The sequence below is a fragment of the Triticum aestivum genome, chromosome 3D, assembly GCF_018294505.1.
Source record: "Triticum aestivum cultivar Chinese Spring chromosome 3D, IWGSC CS RefSeq v2.1, whole genome shotgun sequence".
NCBI classification, from domain to species: domain Eukaryota; kingdom Viridiplantae; phylum Streptophyta; class Magnoliopsida; order Poales; family Poaceae; genus Triticum; species Triticum aestivum.
In genome coordinates this window covers 574864354-574885675 of record NC_057802.1, presented here as the reverse complement: position 1 = coordinate 574885675, position 21322 = coordinate 574864354, and the positions used below count along the sequence as shown (strand labels likewise).

The 21322-nt window shown below is 45.8% G+C and overlaps 1 long non-coding RNA gene across 1 annotated transcript; it reads left to right on the top strand.

The window, feature by feature from the left end:
• The first annotated feature begins 7604 nt into the window (after nucleotides 1–7604).
• On the top strand, nucleotides 7605–9374 carry LOC123075560 (uncharacterized). The gene is made up of 2 exons (XR_006436164.1): nucleotides 7605–7820; nucleotides 9206–9374. It is a non-coding gene; the product is annotated as an uncharacterized lncRNA (long non-coding RNA).
• Nucleotides 9375–21322: the final 11948 nt, after the last annotated feature.

The window sequence follows — 21322 nt, the reverse complement described above, 5'->3', positions numbered from 1 at the left end:
GGGATATGCACCAGATGTTGGAAATATAAGCAAATTACTACGAGATTTAATCCGAATAAATAGAAAATAGATCACGACAGCAATAGTAGAAATTAAACTAATCATGCGAACTAGCATAGTAGATGAACAGATCACATCTAGGGCACATACTAGAAGCATGAATTCTACCACGATCTCGAACAGGAAGGATAGAATCACATACGATGCAACGGGAGCAGCACCGCCGGCGTTGACGTTGTCGCCCATGTCGTCGAGGATGAGGTTGCCGAGGTCGGGGAAGAAGTCGTCGTTCGCGAAGTCGTCGCTGCCAGCAGTCGCGCGAGTGCGCTCCCCAAAAACCTGATCGCCCCTCTCCCGTAAAGGATCACGAGAAGCGGGGTTCCAGAGGCCTGCTGTCCCTTCTCCCGGTGCACGCCGGAAGGAGGGATGGAGAAGACTTGCTTGGCGGCGCAATGATCTGGAACGGTGGTGAGAAACCATACGAAGCGGCTGCGGCTAGGGTAGACGTCTGCCTGACTATATAGTGCAGTGCAGGCCGGGTAGGTCGTGGGAGTAAACCCCACGTCCGAGTCGTCACGATCCAAAAGAATCGGAAACGGTTCAGTAATTAATGCGTCCGTTAATTATTAATTAATGACTCATTAATTTTTCCCGAACAACATAGCTCTGTCCTCGGCTCGGCTCAATCCCGCAACCCGCCGTCGCGTCGCGACGCGAAGCGACGCGACGAGGCGAGCGAGGAGGTGGAGCGCGCGTGTAGGTCTCCTCTTGTCATGCTCATACAAGTGGTAGAAGAGCTCACCTTATAAAGAGGTACAACTCTCTTAACTTATGAGGTGGGACTAAACTTTAGCCTCACTCACTCCACTCACATGTGTGCATGAATGGGCCAAGAGAATTTCAGAATTTTAGTTGGGCTTTGGGCCAAAGGCCTACTAGCAAAATTCTAACAATCCCCCCAAAGTCTCATTGGCACATCTCATCATTTAGTTCCAAAACATTGTTTATATACCAGTGCTTAGTGGAGACTGTGAAGTTGAACTTCCACTTAGAGATTTATGCTACACTAGATCACAACTTGAATAGTGGACTATGCCTTGAACTACAAGTTTTCTGTGAAACTAGTTTCACACAAATTCTTGGCCGATACTGGGCTGCCGCAAGGCTTCCCCGCGGGTGGGGCATATACGTCGTACTCCAGGGCCTTTTCATGAATTTATTAGAGAACACCCAATTCTCACAGACTGCGACGTTAACAGTCAAATTCATATAGGTGTGTTCCTCAGAAGATGTTCTGCAGGACAACATCTCTGCTTACCCGAATAAGCCACTTGGAACACATTAAGATAAGTATCAACCTGCCATGCAGATCAGGAGAGTATTGCATCTTCACGGAGTGGGATAGTTAATATAGGGATACTCTCCTTCCAGCTGACCAACAACTTGTCTCCCACTTCTACTTCACGGGATCTCCGATCACATAGAGTGGGTTACCACTATGGACAACTCATGCGGTGGGTCTCAAACCCATCTCCATCGATGCATTATCTATCACGTTACGTGATAGACCCTTTGTGAAGGGATCTGCCATGTTTTTCGACGTTTGCATATAATCCAACGTAATAACTCCGAAGTTCCTCAACTTTCTGACAGATTTTAATCTCCTCTTCACATGCCTTCAGGACTTCATATTGTCCTTAGAACTGTTTATCTTGACGATCACAGTTTGATTATCACAGTTCATCAGGATAGGGGGTATTGGTTTTTCAACCATAGGTAAGTCCATCAAGAGCTCACGAAGCCACTCTGCTTCAACAGTGGCAGTGTCTAATGCTGTGAGTTCTGCTTCCATAGTTGACCTTGTTAAGATGGTCTGCTTGCAAGACTTCCAGGAAACAGCGCCACCACCAAGTGTAAAAACATAACCACTTGTGGCCTTAATCTCATCAGCATCAGATATCCAGTTTGAGTCACTATAACCCTCTAGTACCCTTGGATACCCGGTGTAGTGAATCCCATAGCTCGCAGTGCCTTTCAAGTAGCGCATAACTCTCTCAAGCGCATGCCAATGATCATCTCCCGGTTTTGACACAAACCGACTTAGCTTGCTCACAGCAAAAGAGATGTCAGGCCTCGTGGCACTCGCCAAATACATAAGCGAGCCAATAATCTGAGAATATCTCAGTTGATCTCTAGCAATCCGTCGATTCTTTCGAAGCAACACACTAGCATCATATGGAGTTGGAGAAGGCGTGCAGTCGCTATACCCAAAACGACTCAAGATCTTTTCCACATAGTGAGACTGAAGCAGTGTGATCCCACCATTGTCATCTCTCAACAGCTTGATGTTTAAGATAACATCAGCTACTCCTAGATCCTTCATCTCAAAACAACGAGATAAGAAATCCTTAACCTCCTTGATCAAATCAAGTTTGGTTCCAAAGATCAGTATGTCGTCGACATACAGACAAAGAATAACTCCTTCGCCCCCACCATGGCGATAGTACACACACTTGTCACCATCGTTTACTACAAAGCCGGCAGCAGTTAATGTTCTTTCGAACTTCTCATGCCACTCCTTAGGAGCTTGTTTAAGGCCATATAAAGACTTTAATAACTTGCACACCTTTCCTTCCTGACCAGGTACTACAAAACCATATGGCTGGTCCATGTAAATTTTCTCCTTCAACTCTCCATTGAGGAAAGCCGTCTTAACGTCCATTTGATGAACGAGAAGACCATGTGAGGCAGCCAGTGATAGTAGCACCCGAATTGTGGTCAGTCTAGCCATGGGTGAGTAAGTATCAAAGAAGTCTTCACCTTCTTTCTGGGTATAACCCTTAGCCACAAGCCGTGCCTTGTACTTTTTAATCGTACCATCAGGTCTAAGCTTCTTCTTGAACACCCACTTACATCCAACAGGTTTGCACCCATAAGGACGGTCAGTGATCTCCCTGGTTCCGTTAGCTAAGATGGAATCCATCTCGCTACGAACAGCTTCCTTCCAGTAGTCAGCATCAGGAGATGCATAGGCTTCTGAAATAGTCCTGGGTGTGTCATCCACAAGGTACACAATGAAATCATCACCAAAGGACTTTGCAGTCCTCTGTCTCTTACTCCTTACAGGAGTTTCATTGTCACCCTCAACAGGATTCTCAACGTGTTCCATCGCAATGGTGGGTTCAGGAATTACAGTGAGTTCCTCACTAGATGGAGTAGGTATCTCCTGATTTGATGAACTCGACATATCCTTCATAGGAAATATGTCCTCAAAGAAAGTTGCATCATTCGACTCCATAATCGTACCAACATGCATGTCGGATACCTCAGATTTTATTATCAAAAATCTATAGCCAATGCTATGAAAAGCATAGCCCAAAAGAACACAATCCACGGTTTTCGGTCCAAGCTTGCGCTTCTTGGGAATTGGTATATTGACTTTCGCCAAACAACCCCAAGTACGTAGGTAAGAGAGTTTCAATATTTTCCTTTCCCATTCCTCAAAAGGAGTCATGGTCTTATGCTTTGTGGGAACTCGGTTTAGGATATGACACGCAGTCATTAGCGCCTCCCCACACCATCCCTTGGAATGACCCGATGTGTCTAACATGGTGTTAACTATATCAGTTAGAGTTCGGTTCTTTCTTTCGGCTACCCCATTTGACTGAGGTGAGTAGGGAGGCGTCCTCTCATGGATTATACCATGTTCCGCACAAAACAAATCAAATTCATTGGAAAAATACTCTCCACCAGGAACGGACCTAAGCCGTTTAATTTTTCGATCAAGTTGGTTCTCTGCCTCAGCTTTATAGTTTTTGAAGAAAGTTAAAGCCTCATCTTTTGATTTCAGAAGATACACATAACAATATCTAGTGGAGTCATCAATCAACGTCATGAAGTATCTCTTTCCACCTTTTGTCAACACGCCATTCATCTCACAAAGATCAGAATGTATAAGCTCTAGTGGCGCCAAGTCTCTTGCCTCAGCAGTCTTATGGGACTTGCGAGGTTGCTTAGCTTGCACACATACTTGGCACTTGGAGCCTTTGACAGTAGAGATTTTCGGAATTAAATTCATATTGGCTAGCCGCGTCATGCAACCAAAGTTAATATGACAAAGTCGTGAATGCCAAATATCAGACTCATTATTGTGGCAAACATTATTAATAACTAGGTGCAAATATCTGACAAGGATAGGCGGAACAAGCCTCCGCACTCATAGCCTTTTCCAACAAATTGTCCACACTTAGAAATTACAACTTTATTGGATTCCAAAACCAACTTAAAACCATCTCGACATAAACGGGAACCGCTAACGAGATTTTTAATGATGGACGGCACATGATGAACGTTCTTCAGACGCACGGTCTTCCCCGAAGTAAACTTCAGATCGACCATACCAACACCTCGAACGATGGCATGTGACCCGTTCCCCATCAGCACGGGAGAAGTCCCTATGGCCTGGTAAGAAGAAAACATGGAGGCATCAGCACAAACATGTACACGATGTCAATTAACCAATCAGGAGATTGAAATACTGAAAGGATGGTAGGAAGAATACCGTACCCAGAATCCTTCATATCAGTATCACCGATGACAACATTAGCGGACTTGCCGCTCTTCTCATGTTCGCGCTCCTCAAAGCGGTTAGGACACTTCGGAGCCCAGTGATTAGGATCACCGCAGACATGGCAAAGTCCCTTCCCCTTCTTATGAGAATTCTTCTTGAAGTTGGTAGAATGTGACGGCTTGTTCTTTGTATCAAACTTGCCTTTGCCCTGAGTTTTATTCTTGTTATTTTTGAACTTGTTGGGCGGGAAGTTCTTCTTCTGTACCATGTGGGCACTAGAAGCTCCCTCAACAACTCGAGCACGTGTGTCCTTTGCTCTCGCCTTCTCTTCAACATCAAGAGTACCAATGAGATCCGCAACGGAAAACTCGTGTCTCTTGTGTTTCAGGGAAGTAGCAAAATTGTTCCACGAAGGTGGAAGCTTGGCAATGATGCCTCCGGCAACAAATTTGTCCGGCAACACACACTTGAAGTACTCAAGTTCTTTTGCGAGCGACTGTATCTCATGAGCCTGCTGTACAATAGAGCGTTCATCAGTCATCTTGTAGTCATAGAATTGCTCCATGACGTACAACTCGCCGCCGGCGTCCGAGGCACCAAAATTGGCCTCGAGCGCAGCCCACATGTCCTTGCCGTTGTCAAACGACATATACGAATCCACAATGGAGTCATCAAGAACACTCAGAAGAGCGCCTTTAAAGAGAGTATCGATCTTCTCAAAAGCTTCCAGCTGTGCTGGATTAAGATGGCCCTCAGTCTTCCCCTTGGTGGCGTCATAGCAGCCCATGGTCTGAAACCAGTAGACTGCTCTCGTGCGCCACCTCTTATATTGCGCCCCCTTAAAGGCAGGCGGCTTCAGATGCGCTGCAAAACCACTCGGAGTAAATTGCCTATGATCAGGTTTTTGGATTATTGGAAATATGAGAAAATTACTACGAGATTTAATCCGAACAAATAGGAAATAGATCATGACAGCAATAGTGGAGATTAAACTAATCATGCGAACTAGCATAGTAGATGAACAGATCACATCTAGGGCACATACTAGAAGCATGAATTCTACCACGATCTCGAACAAGAAGGATAGAATCACATACGGTGCAGCGGGAGCAGCACCGCCGGCGTTGACGTTGTCGTCCATGTCGTCGAGGATGAGGTTGCCGAGGTCGAGGAAGAAGTCATCGTTCGCGAAGTCGTCGCTGCCAGCAGTCGTGCGAGTGCGCACCCCAAAAAACCTGATCGCCCCTCTCCCGTACAGGATCACGAGAGGCGGGGTTCCGGAGGGCTGCTGTCCCTTCTCCCGGTGCACGCCAGAAGGAGGGATGGAGAAGACTTGCTTGGCGGCGCAATGATCTGGAATGGTGGTGAGAAACCATACGAAGCTGTTGCGGCTAGGGTAGACATCTGCCTGACTATATAGTGCGGGCCAGTTAGATCGTGGGAGTAAACCCCACGTCTGAGTCATCACGATCCAAAAGAATCGAAAACGGTTCAGTAATTAACGCGTCCGTTAATTATTAATTAATGACTCATTAATTTTTCCCGAACAGCAAAAATATAGACAACGTGCATAGCTCTGTCCTCGGCTCAATCCCGCAACCCGCGTCGCGTCGTGCTGAGGCGTGGCGTGGCGAGGCGAGCAAGGAGGAGGAGCGTGCGTGTAGGTCTCCTCTTGTCATGCTCATACAAGTGGTAGAAGAGCTCACCTTATAAAAAGGTGCAACTCTCTCTCAACTTATGAGGTGGGACTAAAGTTTAGCCTCACAAACTCCACTCACATGTGTGCATGAATGGGCCAAGAGAATTTCAGAATTTTAGTTGGGCTTTGGGCCAAAGACCTACTAGCAAAATTCCAACACCAGAAGACCAAAACACTCTTGTGGGATGGCTGTTTCCATTGATCCAGACAGCATGATCAGTGGATCCGTACGTGTGATATTTCTTTATTCTTACTATATACAAGTATAGAACGCACAATAAACCTTGAACCTGCAAAGGCAGTCGTGCGGTTTCTGAACCTTCCTTTCTTCCACAACCACAACTTAGCAGGAAGCAGGAGCAGCGTGAGAGAGCCAAATTTAAAGAATTTCTTGAAAGGCAAATTGATAGAATTTCAAACGCAGTAATGCATAGGATTGAGAAGCTCAAAATTACAAAGCAGGGCCAAGCCACCCGAACAGGAGGTGACAGCCATGCCCTCTCTTGTTTTTTTATAAATGACATTTTTATTAACTTAAAATGTAGCATCAAGGGGTAAAACGCGTTATGAGCCTACACCTGACCTTTGCATGATTACGATGCATACAACCAACACTGACACAATGCCCTCTCAAGCAAAAGAAAGTTTTTTTATGTCTGAATAACACTCTTCTGCAACCAATCATATTCATTTGTTAGTGAAGGGCCTGCGTCTTTTATGGCTTTTACCACAACACACCGTTGCTTGCTGACTGTTTGCCCTGCTAACAACCATAACAACATGCCTGGCGCAGCGGGGTCTTGTGTTGTCCTTTGCCACCCAACCAGTAGGCTGTAATAAACCAGTGAACAATTAAACCAAAAGGTGCCTTATCCTCTATTCTGGAAAATCCCTATTTCTAACCATCAGGTTAGCCATGCATGTTTTATTCTGTCATATATAGTAGGCACGGCAGCAGGGTACATGTAATACCCCAGCTTTCTTTTGCTACATAATTGTGCCTATATTATGTTTAACCTGATGAATCAGGTAGAGTCAGTAGTTATGGAACTTGACGTAAGAACAGGAAAAGAAAAATGAGAGAGAGAAATAGAGAGCGAGGGAGAGAGAAAGACTTTGGGAATTAAATGGAAGAGGCAAAAGGAAAGAAATAAAGAAAGGGTGTGTTAGCATTTGAACCTTGCACCTCTTAGTAACTAGGACAAATACCAGTTGGTCTGTGTGGTCCGTTTGTCTAAATATCAGACTTTAGCTCTTTATAAGCCTTTCTAACACAAGAGGGAATAAAATCCTATATGGGCTCAAGGCCCAGTCAGACACGGGGTGGCCCTCGGTTGCTCCTTGCGCCGCTGTACGCTGTGCTCAAACCCTGTTTTTCTTCTATTCCCCTCACCAAAGCCTTCCTCTGGTCTTCCCAACAGAGGCTACTGCCGTCGCTGCTGCTGGTGGCTACCGCCGCCGTGAGCCGTGAGGTTGCTGCTGTCCCCGACGCCTCTCCTCTCCGTGGTCGTTGCCGGGCAGTGCTGGTGCTGGGCGTCGTTGTTGCTAGCGGTACGTCCCAGTTCTCCTTTTCTATGGTGCTTCCTAGGTCAGAATTAGGGATTTGGGGCAGAAGCTCATAGGTTAGAAGTAGATTTGAGGACTGGAGGTGGATTCATGAGCCAATTCACAGTTTCGTTGGTGATTTCAATACTTGTACCTATTTTGTTTTGGCACCCAGGCTGGTCCTTCTCTTTGTTAGTTCCTTTGACTAACCAAATCAATTGGGGATGATGGCCTGTCTATATTGCTGCGAGGTGTTGATTGCTTCCAAGTAAAATCTGGAGCATTGGGTATCTCTCCTTGTAAACTGAACTTGGTTCAGTTAAAAACTGCATTGTCAGATCTGGACAGCCAGCTTCTAGGTGAAAAACGAGATAGTTATGCTTAGAATTTCGAGTTGGACTCTACATATGATTCTTAGAGCATGTTCGAAGGTTTCCCTAGAGTACTTATTTTCTTCGTTTGGATGTACGGTTTGAGAGCAGCTGTCTATTTGGTTTGCTGTCCAGAAATACAGTTTTCTGGGTACAGTACTTTCATTTGGGAGATTAGGACCTGTTAGATGTGGAATTAAAATAAAGTTACAACATGACATTTCTAGATGCTGTTCTGTAGATGATTAAACACATATTATTTATTAGATTTCGTTTGGTATATTAAATCCTATGAAATTATCAAGGTGGGCTGTACTATGTTGGACAGAATTTTAATGTATGGACTTGGGTGGAGGAACAAGTATATATTCTCAGATTTCGTCAATGTTGATCGATATGCACCGGGGTCTTATGCGTATGAGCGAAGCTGAATTATATATGCTTAGATGATAAGTCCATGTTTTTGTATTGGTTGTGATATATGCCTGTTTATAGGTGTTGGTACTTCTGGTTCAGGATCCTTTAACCCACAAGTTGTGCCTCGCGGTTGAGGCAAGTTCATGACAGGATAATGACGATGCATATCCCCTGCCCTTTTGTATCATGATATTTTCCCATGTCAATGATGTTTATTATGAAGGAGATGACGATGACAAAGACATGTTGATTCAAGTACTTTGCTTGCATTTGCATATCTGCACTCATGATGATAGTGAAAGAAAGAGGTCCCTACCTTGGGTAGGCACATTGAGACCTCCATTGTTGGGTTGCGACCTACTTTGGAGGCAACCTCCATGCGTTGGAGTGAGTGGATTTCGACGGGCGTCCAGTCAAGCGATACCGGTATACGCAATGAAATGAGATGAGCATGTAGGCATGTAGGACATGAATACTAGTGTTGGTGCTGATGAGGGTATGGTGTTTAGTAGAGATTTGGTATCTTGACATGTGTAACGCTTATTATTCTTGTATGTACTTGCTGAGTCTTTGTACTCATCCTTGTTGTTTATATGTTTTTAGGTAAACCCTGAGGACGACATGCATGGGAGTCTTGGGAGTAGCATCACCACCCTGTTCACTACACGAAACTCACATATATTGTACTTTAGGACCATGTTTTGAGAACCTAGTATAGTTTATACTTTGCTAAGCTTGGTGGTTTGTCCTGAAGTTTGGAAGTTGCCCTTTTCGTTTGGGTGTCTTAATCAGCTCTCCCGAAGTCTTATTTATCGCTGATGTTCTCGGTTATGGTAGTGTAGCTTGGTGCTCTACACTTATGTTATTTTCCTTGTGTTATATAATTATATGAATTGCATGTCGTGGATGTCCTTAGAAATAGAGGAAACTCTACAGAAATTTCCTTCGAGGGCATGTTCACTTTCCCAAAGTTGTATGTGGTAATATTCCAAGCGTTTTGTTGGCTTGGGGTGTTACAGTACATACAAGGGGTACCAGGACACAATGATATGATAGACTCCGGCTAACATTAATTAGCCGCAACAGGTCCATGACACCAAATACTTGGCCAAAGATGTGACATGATCTCTTCGAACAAAAATGCAACATGAGGTAACATGCGAGAAATGAAAGATTGCACAATCGATCAGGAAAATATACTCTAGGCTATGTTCTACAATGGCATATTAACCAAAATTACCAATGGCTGAATACAAATAACCATCTAAGAAAATGGTCATTCATAAACAACTAATGTAACATATGGAACACTATGCCAACCATGTTTAGATATGCACATGAAACTTTATAGATGGAAAGGCATATCTAGAAATAAATTCCTTAATTAGGCTGTTATCTTAGCCTTTTATTATATAGAAATAACTAAACTTCCCTTTGCCAATCTAGAAATACTGACCTCAGTGGACGTGAACTGACAAATAACATGATAAAATGACTAATGGGCAAGCAATCATCCAGAGAAGGAAAAACTTTGAAACTGATCCAAACTTATCAGTTAGGCTTAAAATCAAGAATGCCAAGGTACCAGCCAAATGAACTGGGTTTGTCTTATCCTGAGGGACAAATACAAGAACTAGATAACCTAAAACTTAGAAGAACTATCAAAATCCTCCTCTTGATAATGGTTTACTTCGTTTGGGCAATGTTTTACTTTCATTTTAATTTTTTTAACTTCCCTTCATAACAATCTACAGTAAAACTATTAGACATAACAATCACTATTAAATTCAAGCTCCACCCAAATCATCCAAAAGTCTGAACACCCCTCTCACTATTTTACTACTTAGACGTAGGATCAGTGTAGGCCACAGAATCTTTTTTTAATACTATGTTGACAGGGTCTTGAACTCAATACCTCTTGGCTCTAATACCACATTGAATTGATGCTCGAGAAAACTCATCCAAAAGTTAATGGATTATTAAAAGGGAAAAGGAACTCAAATGAATGAGGTGCAGAGGCCACATGCGATATTCCAGGAGACAGACCTGTTCTTACACGCCCATTTGGAAACTGCACATGAATAAAGGAAACACTAGGAAAAGACGCTCCAGAAGAACTTGGTGGGACCAAGCAGGCGATCTAATATGTATATTGCAATGATTTGGGCGCCGATAATGGGTGAGGAGGCAAAGCAATAGGATAAAGTGGATCGTTGATCATTGACAAAAGGATCAACAACTGGCATTACAGGAACCCTATTATTTGCCTTTTGCCATCTGAAGACACTGATGAAGGTGGAGCGTGAATCTGGCTGTACGCGGAGGGAAAATTTTCAAAGCAGAAGTAGGAGTCGGATGGTGATAATGTCCTTGATGATCATGATTTTGCTTGGTTGGTTACAAATTTAACGGATGATACGGCCACTTATGTTCTGGACAACCTTTCAGGTAGTATGAGATGGTGTATGAGGCTATAATGCTGAGCATGACTCAGGTCTTTAGTACGTACAAGCTTCAAATGCACCATCTACCACCAGCTTGGCAAATAAGTGTTGAGGTTGAGACCAAGCTGGGGACAATGGGGGCAGACACACACATGTGGCCAAACCTCAATGGAGAAATGGCAATTAAGGCTCGTTTAGACTTCGTCACAAATGCAATGGATGGTGGCTAATTAACCAACCTCCCCTCGTGAAAGAATGACACACCTTGCCAATAGGGATCTAAATGGCACGATAAACACACGCCGCAAAACCCATAAATTTTTTGTTAGCTCAATAGTTCATTTTCCTAAAAAAAACTTTCTTGAACTGCTAAAGCGATAACTGGGCTTACGGGGTTTAAACAGTGTGCCGTTTACATCCCTATGAGCCAATATATGTAGTCTTGGTCTTCTAGCCTTCTAAATAGTACTCCCTCCGTCCAAAATTCTTTTCTTAGATTTGTCTAAATACGGATATATCAAGTCACATTTTAGTATTAGATACATCCGTATCTAGGCAAATCTAAGACAAGAATTTTGAGACAAGGGAGTACGTTGGAAGGATTGTATTAGTAGCCAAATTAACATGAATAGAATCGTGTCTCCAAAGAGACACCAAGAGAGCACCGAAAGTTTCAATGGCTTAAATTAGTGCAGTCCGTTGTGAATGGGAGGCACATGTAAGCACGTCATCGGCGGTGATCAGATTCGACGTACATGCATCTCAACTTTGCTGATTTCCTCAGACGGAAGGTAGCCTAAATTGGAGGTGACTGCAGATGGACCAACAGAATAGGCAGTGCATAACGGATCAAAACTAGCACCAAGACAAATATGCATATAAATTGAAAGGAAAACAGATAAAGTTGTGTACGGAATCGATCCCTTTTTGCATCTCTACCTCCTCAGAACCTAACCTCAAGTGCAACCTCCTTTCACCTCACACACAACACGGGGTCCGTGCGAATTCAGAGTCAAAATAAAAGGGCTAGAATCCAAGCAAAAAGGTTTTTGACCATGACGGCTGGAGTGTAGCGATGGGTCTGTAGCCGCAGCGACACGTGGCGGCGGCGGCCATGTTGCAGTCACTCAACATTCGGTTCGGCTTTGGATCGCGGTGGTGCTCCTGGTCCTGATCTGCATCTTGCGGGCGCCCGGGGCCTGAGCGGTGAGCCTGGGCTTGGCGGTGGTGGTCATCTCCTCCATCGGAGGTGGTCGTCCTGAGGCTGGGTGGTTGAATCTCAAGATCCATCATCTAGTCCTGGCTACGAGGCTGGGTGATCGGATCTCAAGATCCATCATCTAGTCCCGGCTGCGAGTCGGGAAGACATAGTTGCCGGTGAAAACCGAGCTGACGGCGGGCGATGGCAGCAGTCTACGTTGTTACCTTGATGAAGGCATCGTCGTGTAATTACTGTCGATCCACCCGTACTGCTTCGGGGGAAACACTAGGATCTGGTCTTCCAGTCTTCCGGATCGGACGATGACGGCACTGCGGTGTCGTTTCTCTCTTGCGAGCATCATTTGTGGAGCAGCGCTAGAAGACAGAGACAGGAGGTGGAGCGACTTCATCTTGCACGGAGCTTCAGTGGAGATCTCAAGTCATGTCTGGCCGACAGGTGCTACGCTATTTCATGCCTGTTCGGCAGGGGCTACGCACGACAAATCTTTCAAAGACTTCAAGCTGTATCAGCTGGTGGTACTTAGCGGCATTGGTGTTGCGGTCTACCGGAGGCGATCGCGACGTGCTCAACAATCTGCACGCAAGGAGGTGGTGCCGTTGGGCGCCGTGGTGGCGTCGACGAATGGCCGGACAGAGAAGGATGATGCGGATCTCTTTTCTGAAGATGGGTCAGTGGTTCGATGAGGATGATGGATTCTAAAACGTGTGCATGTGGTGTACGTTTTAGGTTTGCTGCACCGGCTATAGGTGCCGATACGTTAAGCAGATGGATCGGCGACGACACCGATTTTAGATGTGCCGAGTGAGAGCACTCCACATTATCAAGTTTATAGATGAGTGGTGGCTTCGGGTGGTTTGATATATGTTATTGTTAGAACTTTGTTGAATAACTAATAAAGATGGTTGTATACATCGACTGATGCAGTGGCTAGGGGTTTTAACCTCCTTTTTCAAAATAAATGAATGGAGAATTTCACCTCGCTGCAGGCTGCAGCATTCGTTGTGTCGGCCATCAGGTGGAAGGCGGCAGCCTTGCTCTTGAGCAATGGCTGGTGGATGGAGAGCGAGCGCGCTACGGGAGGCAGTTGAGAGTGAAAGCATTAGGCTATTCTGTCAATGCAAACAGATATGGCATGTCATCTCCAACCTTGGAGGCCAAGTTGACTACCGAGGGCCAGGAGATGTTTTCCGTGAAGATTTGGGCATTGCCGTTCCTTCCACAAATTTAACATGTTATATAAGGCTATAACCTTGAGCATGGTTCTGATTTTCAATATAGGCTCTAAAGTTTGTACACACCGTCTCCCACAAGCTTGACAAATCAGTGTTATTTGTAGAGGCCAGGGTGAGTCGAGGACAATGGAGCAGAGCATCATACTTGTGCAGGAAGATATCTTGGGAGAAAGCAAAATTAAGGCTCACGTATGATGCAGACTCCAGGATGTTGGTCACAAAATTAATGGATGAATAGCTAATGTGCTCACCCAGCCTTCCTCATCCTAAGGATGATCAGCCCCTATAAAAGAGCATGCACAATGTCTGTGGCTGTGTTGCACTTCTTTTAGCCTCTAGCATTGTTATCAAGATAGTACAAGCATCCAAACGAAAATGAATCGTGTAGAGGCTCCCGAGCGAGAGTGCAATGACAATTAAGATGGGTTGAAGCAGTGCAATATATTTGTGAATGGAAGGCATACAGAATTGCATAATCTGCAACAACCCTTTTCATTGAGGTGGGAAGGTTGCGGCAATATCAGAATCGTCGCACCATCGCATATGAAGCGGTACTAATTTGGCCTGAAAGGAGTCAGGGCTCTAGAGAAAGAGTGAGAGGAGTGACAATTACGATGGTTTGTTATGGCACAGTATGCCAATAAGGTGTAGAAACAGCTCGATATCACTGATTTCAAGCAGACTTGGTGAAAACATTGAGGTGACTAGAACAAATTTTATTCCATGGCGGTGTTCACCATCCCGTCTTTCTCGTCTATGTACCCATTTGCATCTGCCCAATATCCCTAGTGCATTCCTCTTTTCTTCGGTTTTCTTAAAAAATCAGACAAAAGAGTAAGTCGCAGGCGTACTGCAGGAGCATGGACATTTCTATCATTTTGGTACTCCCTAGTGCGACGTATATTTATATAATAAAAAATTGATATAATTAACAAGTATTTTGTAAAAATTATGTTTTGAAATGGAATTGGATATTGAATAAGTTGCCTCAAGAAAGTACAATAGTTTGCACTAGGGAAGAAAATCCAAAATCTAGGTTGACTGTTTCAGACTCAAGGAGAGGCAACGGAACATTCATTTGGAAACCGAAAATTCTACACCTACGAAAATTTGGAAGGCATGTAGTGTCTACCTACTCTACAATTGGGGAACATCCTGATTTATTTTTCAAATGCATGCTGAATCGTCTCTACATAACTTTGAAAAGGCATGTAGTGTTATCACGAGGCAACTTTTCATTGCCCTTCTCCACTTGAAATCGGCAGTGTCATCTTTGTACTCCCAGTTGTGAAACTGGAAGTTGTCTTCGTATTTTATTTCCAACCATTGGCATGTAGGCTTCCTAGGCAATTTAATATCTGAATATGTGCTCTAGTGAAAAGTCTGAATCGGCTGTTCCATAACCTTCCAATTTTGCTTGTTTCCAAATGCATGGTGCATCGCCTCTCCATGAGTCTGAAAAAGTCAACCTAGATTTTGGAATTTCTTCCCTAGTGCAAACTGTGTGTGTGTGCGCGCGCGCTAGTCATGTAGAGTACTGGAATGTTAGATTCATGTTTTGACTACGACACACACACACACACAGTGTGGTAGTCATGTAGAGTACTGGAATGTTAGTCATGTTTTGACTACGACACACACACGCGCGCGCGCGCACACAGTAATACGTTTACAATGAAATACAAATAAAACCTACTGTTCCTCAATTGTGACACTAAAGATGAAATGACAAAGCAGTAGGAGCCTCTTCAGTTGTAAAGTCTCCAAATAAAGATGACATGACCAACTTCGAATGTAGAAGGGTGCTAAAAAGTTGCCTCAAAATAGTATACTAGCGTGTGGTTGGGAATAAAATCCAAAGTTTGTGGAAAAGTTGATTCAAATTTTCACTAGACCACACAGTCATACGTCAAAATGCCTAGGAACATGACATGCCAATAGTTTGAAAAGAAAACATGAATACAATTTCCAGTTCAAGATGACATGACGAAAGATTCATATCCAGGCCCACTATCCTTCAAAGAATGCTGACCACAAGTTTGACCAAGTAGAATGGGACTGCTGCCAGACGCACCACACACATTGGTGCCGCACGAACTTCTCTATTTTTCTCAGATACATAAACCATTGCAATGAAACAACATGATGTTGAAATTTTCCCATGTGTTAGATGGTATGTTGATTTCATTTTGGAGTTCATTGACACGTCCATAAGATTTATCGAAAAAGGCTTCCGCCCCGCTTTATATATAAAGCCATGATCAACGATCAACCACAAACCACCGCATACAACACACACCCACACACACCCGATGCAAGATACAGAGTCGCTGGAGAACAGCTACAAACTCCAAGCAGAACCTAGCACACTATAGATTGGAAGAGAAATCATCACTAGATTCTAAAGAAGCCCTCAAACGTGACACCACGAAGAGGAGCAGCCGAACATGACGGATCGGGGCCTCCAAAGCGGCGTCTTCAGGAAGATCACGACGTCGTAGCGCCGCCACCGCCCGATCCAAAGGATCAGGGTCTTCACCCGGAGCGTCCCGGAGCATCAAGAGCAGCCACGAGCCCACGACAGAGCCTTCAGGAAGGTTACGACACCCATAGAGGCCGCCGCCATCGGTTGGCCAAAGGCAGACAAAGTTTTCACCCTGGCAAGCACTATCCACCACCGGAACAGGGTATGCGCAACCAAAACAGGCCGGCCACCCCCCACCACCGAACGCCGAAAGCTAGCCGCCACGCCGCCCTCACAGGCATGGCCGGCAGCAAGCACCTGAGCTGCGCGCCCCGCCCACGGGCACCGCAGCTCCCACCACCGAGGTTGCAGCCCCAGCGTTCAGGACCACCTCCACCCAGCACCACAGCCCATAGCCACAACCGACCGGTGAGGGGGCAGAAAGCCCCTCCTTCCACCCCCAAAGCGAGCCCCTTGACGAGATCGGGGACGAGCCGGCCAGATCTGGGGGACACTACCATCAGCGGTGATGAGCTAGGCTGCACACCGAGGACCACGGCCACCATTGTGCACGACGGCAAGGCCGGGAAGCACCACTACCACCCTCCCCGGAGCACCCCAGCCACCACCGGCCGGCCACGAACTCACCACTAGTCGCAGAGCACGGACCCATGAGCAGCACGGCGGAGAAGGTCGAACCACCACCACTGCGCCGCCACATCCACCAGCCAAGATGGCCACGGAGAAGGAGGCTGCCCGCAGCCCAAGCCGCCCACGGCCCGCGCAGCTCGGAGGGCCAGATCCGGTGGAGCCAAGACCGCATCCAGCCTCGAAACGCACACCCCCACACGTCGCCTGCCACCGCCCTGCCGCGCCCGCCGTCAAGCGCGACACCCCGGCCAAGCCGCCTCGGCCCGCGCCGAGCCTGCTCTACGAGAGGGCGAGATCTCCCCCCCCGCCGCCGCCCCCGACCAGGCTTCGCCTGGCCGCGCCCTCTGGCAGCGGCGAGAGGAAGGAGGAGAAGGAGGGGGGCCTTGCCGGTGGCGGCTACTGTTCCTCCCGGTCGCTCGCGGGGCGACCCGGGAGGAGGGAGGAGTTTTCTCTACCAAGCCGTTCTAACACGGTTTGCAAGCACCCTCAATAAGATTTGCAACTTAACATCGAACAAGAATGTAAAAATAGGCTACAAAGAAGAAAGATAATAGAATGCTATTCTGTAAATGCAGACAGGGATGACATATCATTTGCAATATTCAAGGCCACCCGGAAATGCGAGGGGCGGGGGTCTATGAAGGTCAGAGCAGTTCGCTCCTTGCACAAATTTGTCATGACCTGGCCCACGCCTAGTCATCAGCCCTAGGCCAACCGACGATTGGCCCGGGAGCTAGAGGCCCTGAAGTTGACGGAGAGCAAGGGAGCGAAGGAATAAATAGGCATGGGACAGCGTGAGAATTGTCAAGTGTGGAACGACAATTGTGAGCTCTATATTGACATTCATGGGGTTTCGGAGCAGATGAAAGTGAAATTCGCTGGTCTTAATTGTGTAGGAAAGGCTGCGCTCTGGCTCAAAACAGTCCAGCAGCGTAAGAAATTTCACTTGTCGGAAGAATTGTGCACAGCAGTTCGCTCCCGATGGAGCAAAGATAGGCATCAGTTCCACATGCTCCAACTATTGGTGCTTGCACAAGTAGGCACAGTTTTTTTTTTTAAAAAAGGAGGATTACCCCCGGCCTCTGTATCTGAGCGATGCATGCAGCCCCACAGTTGAGGAATACACCACAAAATTCGACACACTGTGACATCACATTCTCTTAGCTGATCCCAATACTCACGAGGTGTTATTTGTTGAGCAATATCTTGCTGGGCTGTGTCCCGACATTCGTTCTGCTGTTATTTTACATCGTTATGAGGATACCGAACCTGCGAGCTCCTTGGCATTGTTGCAGGAAGTGGAATTGCAGAACGAGAAGCTCTCTGGGCGTTCATCCTACAAAAATGCTACGTCTTCAGAAAAGAACAAGCAAGTGGTTGTTGCTGATGAGAACCACAAGATGTCCGAAAAACTTGAAGCTCTGCGAGCATATCGCAATGCCAAGAATCTATGTTTCAAGTGTGGAAATCCGTGGGCACAGGGTCACAAATGCCCCGATAAAGTCCCAATCCACGTCATTGAGGAATTGCTGGAAATCTTACATTTCAATGATCTGCCAGATCCACAACACCTCACAGATTCAAGCTCGGATGAAGAAGTAATGTTACTGTCGTGCTCTTCCACGACCGCTGCAACTTTACGTCGGTGTACTATGCGCCTGAAGGACGCAGATTTTTAGAGTTTGTGCTCATGGACACCTCCTATCCTTACTCTTCAATATAGTTTTGAGATCCGTATTAGACAACTAACTTACTGCCTGAAACTTTCTCTTTTTTGTTCCTTCCAAATAAAACAACTTATGAACATCAAACTTTGCAAGATAGCAGAACATTCTTACTACAATGTGAAAAAAAACTTATAGATTTTTTTGATCGACATAAATATACAAAATGAGATTTTATTTATTCAAAAATGTTATTTTTAGTATTTATGATGCATGAAAAAATCTGAAAGTTTTTTCCCACATTCTAGTTAGAATGTTTTGTTGTGCTGCAAAGTTTGAACTTCATATGTTGTTTTATTTAACAGAAACAAAAAAGATAAATGTCCTTGCATGAATCGCGATGCAGAGATGGATGGCTAGATAAGGAGGTCCACCTAAGCCTATGCTCTACAGAATATTTTCCCTGAACGGCATGATTGCCAAGCATTCTGTACTCATATTAGTGGACTCCAGAGCTAACTGTTCTTTTGTGGACTCCAAATTAGTTGATACTCTGCAACTTCAGTCCCAAGAGATGCAACCAGCCCAGTATGTCATAGCAGGAGGCGACACCTTGACAAGTTCCCAGCTTATTCCTCAATTATCTTGGTGGACTCAAGTCTATACTTTCAGTCAGGATGCTAAGGTGCTGTCGTTAGGATGCTATGACCTGATCCTGGGAGCAGACTGGCTGGAAGATCATAGTCCTATGCGAGTTCATTGGCGCAAATGCTCGATGCGTTTCACACATGAAGGGCGACGTATTGCTTTGCAAGGGATACATGACAGTAAGATACCGTGCAAACCGGTGACAGCAATGGAACTCGCGTTCCGATTCGTCGAGGAGCAGTACAACATGGGGTTCAGATCCAACATGGTGATTCTTCATCTCTGGATAGTGGTGATTTTGCATCTCTGGATTGTGGTGATTCTGCATCTCTGGATATGCCGGCTTGTATTTCAGAGTTACTAGAGGAATGCAAGAATTTGTTTCAGGCTGCCACTACCTTAGCTCCTCGTCGGCCGCAAGATCACAAGATCAATCTGGTACTAGGTGCCCAGCCTGTCAGTGCACGTCCCTAACGTTACACTCCACACCAAAAAGATGAGATTCAGCGTCAGATTCATGAGATACTGCGAAATGGTACAATCCGGCTGAGCTCGAGTCCCTTTGCCTCTCCGGTGCTGTTAGTGCTTAAGAAACATGGCTCGTGGTGCTTTTGAGTGGACTATTGGCTGCTAAATGCAATCACTATAAAAAATAAACACCCTATGCCCATTGTGGATGAGTTACTTGATGACCTGTCAGGTGCTCAATGGTTCACCAAATTGGATTTACTGCTCGGGTACCATCAGATTCGACTCGCTAAAGGGGAGGAGTTTAAAACAGCCCTTCGCACACATCAGGGCCTATATGAATTTATGGTTATGCCTTTTGGATTGTCGGAAGCCCTGCTACTTTCCAAGGCATGATGAACTTTGTCTTCGACAAGCTATTGCGCAAAGGAGTGTTGGTGTTTATGGACGACATACTATTGAAAACTGGAACATGTTCAACAACAAAGATTTGTTTTCTCCATCTCGAGGGAAAACAAATTGGTCGTCAAATTGTCCAAGTGTGCCTTTGCATAGCCCAGACTGGAGTATTTGGGTTATGTTGTCAGTGCAGAAGGGGTATCGACGGATCCCAAGAAAATTGAGGAAGTGCAAGCTTGGCCAGTGCCTACTAATCTAAGGAACTGTGTGGATTTTTAGGGCTCACCAGATATTATCGCAAATCCATTCAGCACTACGACACTATTTCTCGCCCCCTTACGGAATTGCTTCGCAAGGGCACTCTCTTTCAGTGGACACCAACATCCGAGGAAGCATTTCAGCTTCTCAAGTCTGCCATGGTAAGTGCCCCTGTGCTGGCCTTTCTCAACTTTTCTCTGCCATTTGTGCTCAAGACCAACGCCTGCAAAGATGGTATCGGAGCTGTTCTTATGCAGCAAAGGCACTCGATCGCATATCTCAGTAAATGCTTATGTCCCAAAAATCAAGCACTGAGCACTTACGAGAAGGAGAGTTTGGCTACACTAATGGCAGTTGACAAGTGGCGCCCATACTTGCAGCATCAACAATTTGTCATCCGCACGGATCAACAAGCCTTACGTCACCTCTCCGATCAACGACTCAGTACGGGTATACAACATAAGGCCTTTGTTAAATTGATGGGGCTGAACTACATCGTTCAGTACAAGCGAGGGATCACAAATGCTGACGCGGACCCATTGTCACGCCACACGCATGACGCCCCGTTTCTAGCTATTTCAGTTACCGTGCCAAAGTGGTTAGAGAATTTGGTGGCTGGGTATATTGAGGATACTCACTGGAGCCAATTGCTTGCCGAGCTCGCGGTGACAGGATTCAATGAGCAGGGGTATTCTTTGGAACAAGGACTTCTCAGATACAAGGGTAGGATTTGGGTGGCCACTAACACGCTGGCCCAACAACACATCTTGCAAAGCCTGCATGGCAGTGCCATTGGTGGCCACTCGAGAATCTTGGCAACTTACCAGTGTGTCAAACGCATGTTCTCCTGTCCCAAATTGAAGCAAACAGTGCAGGACTATGTTCAACGTTGTGACATCTGTCAACGTGCCAAAGTGGAACACTGTAAACAGCCAGGGTTACTGCAGCCGCATGATATTCCACCACATCCGTGGCACACATTGAGTTGGGATTTTGTGGAAGGACTCCCCAAATCACTGGGGCACTGGTAGAAAAAAGCCTTTAGTCCCGGTTCGCAAAGGCCTTTAGTCCCGGCTGTGCAACCGGAACTAAATATGCGTGACTAAAGACCCCCCCTTTAGTCGCGCCTCTTACGAACCGCGACTAAAGGCTTTAGTCCCGGTTCTCGTGGCTAACCGGGACTAAAGGCCCGTCCACGTGGGCGCCAGGGGTCCGTCGGGGCGGAGGACCTTTAGTCCCGGTTCTCGTGGCTAACCGGGACTAAAGGCCT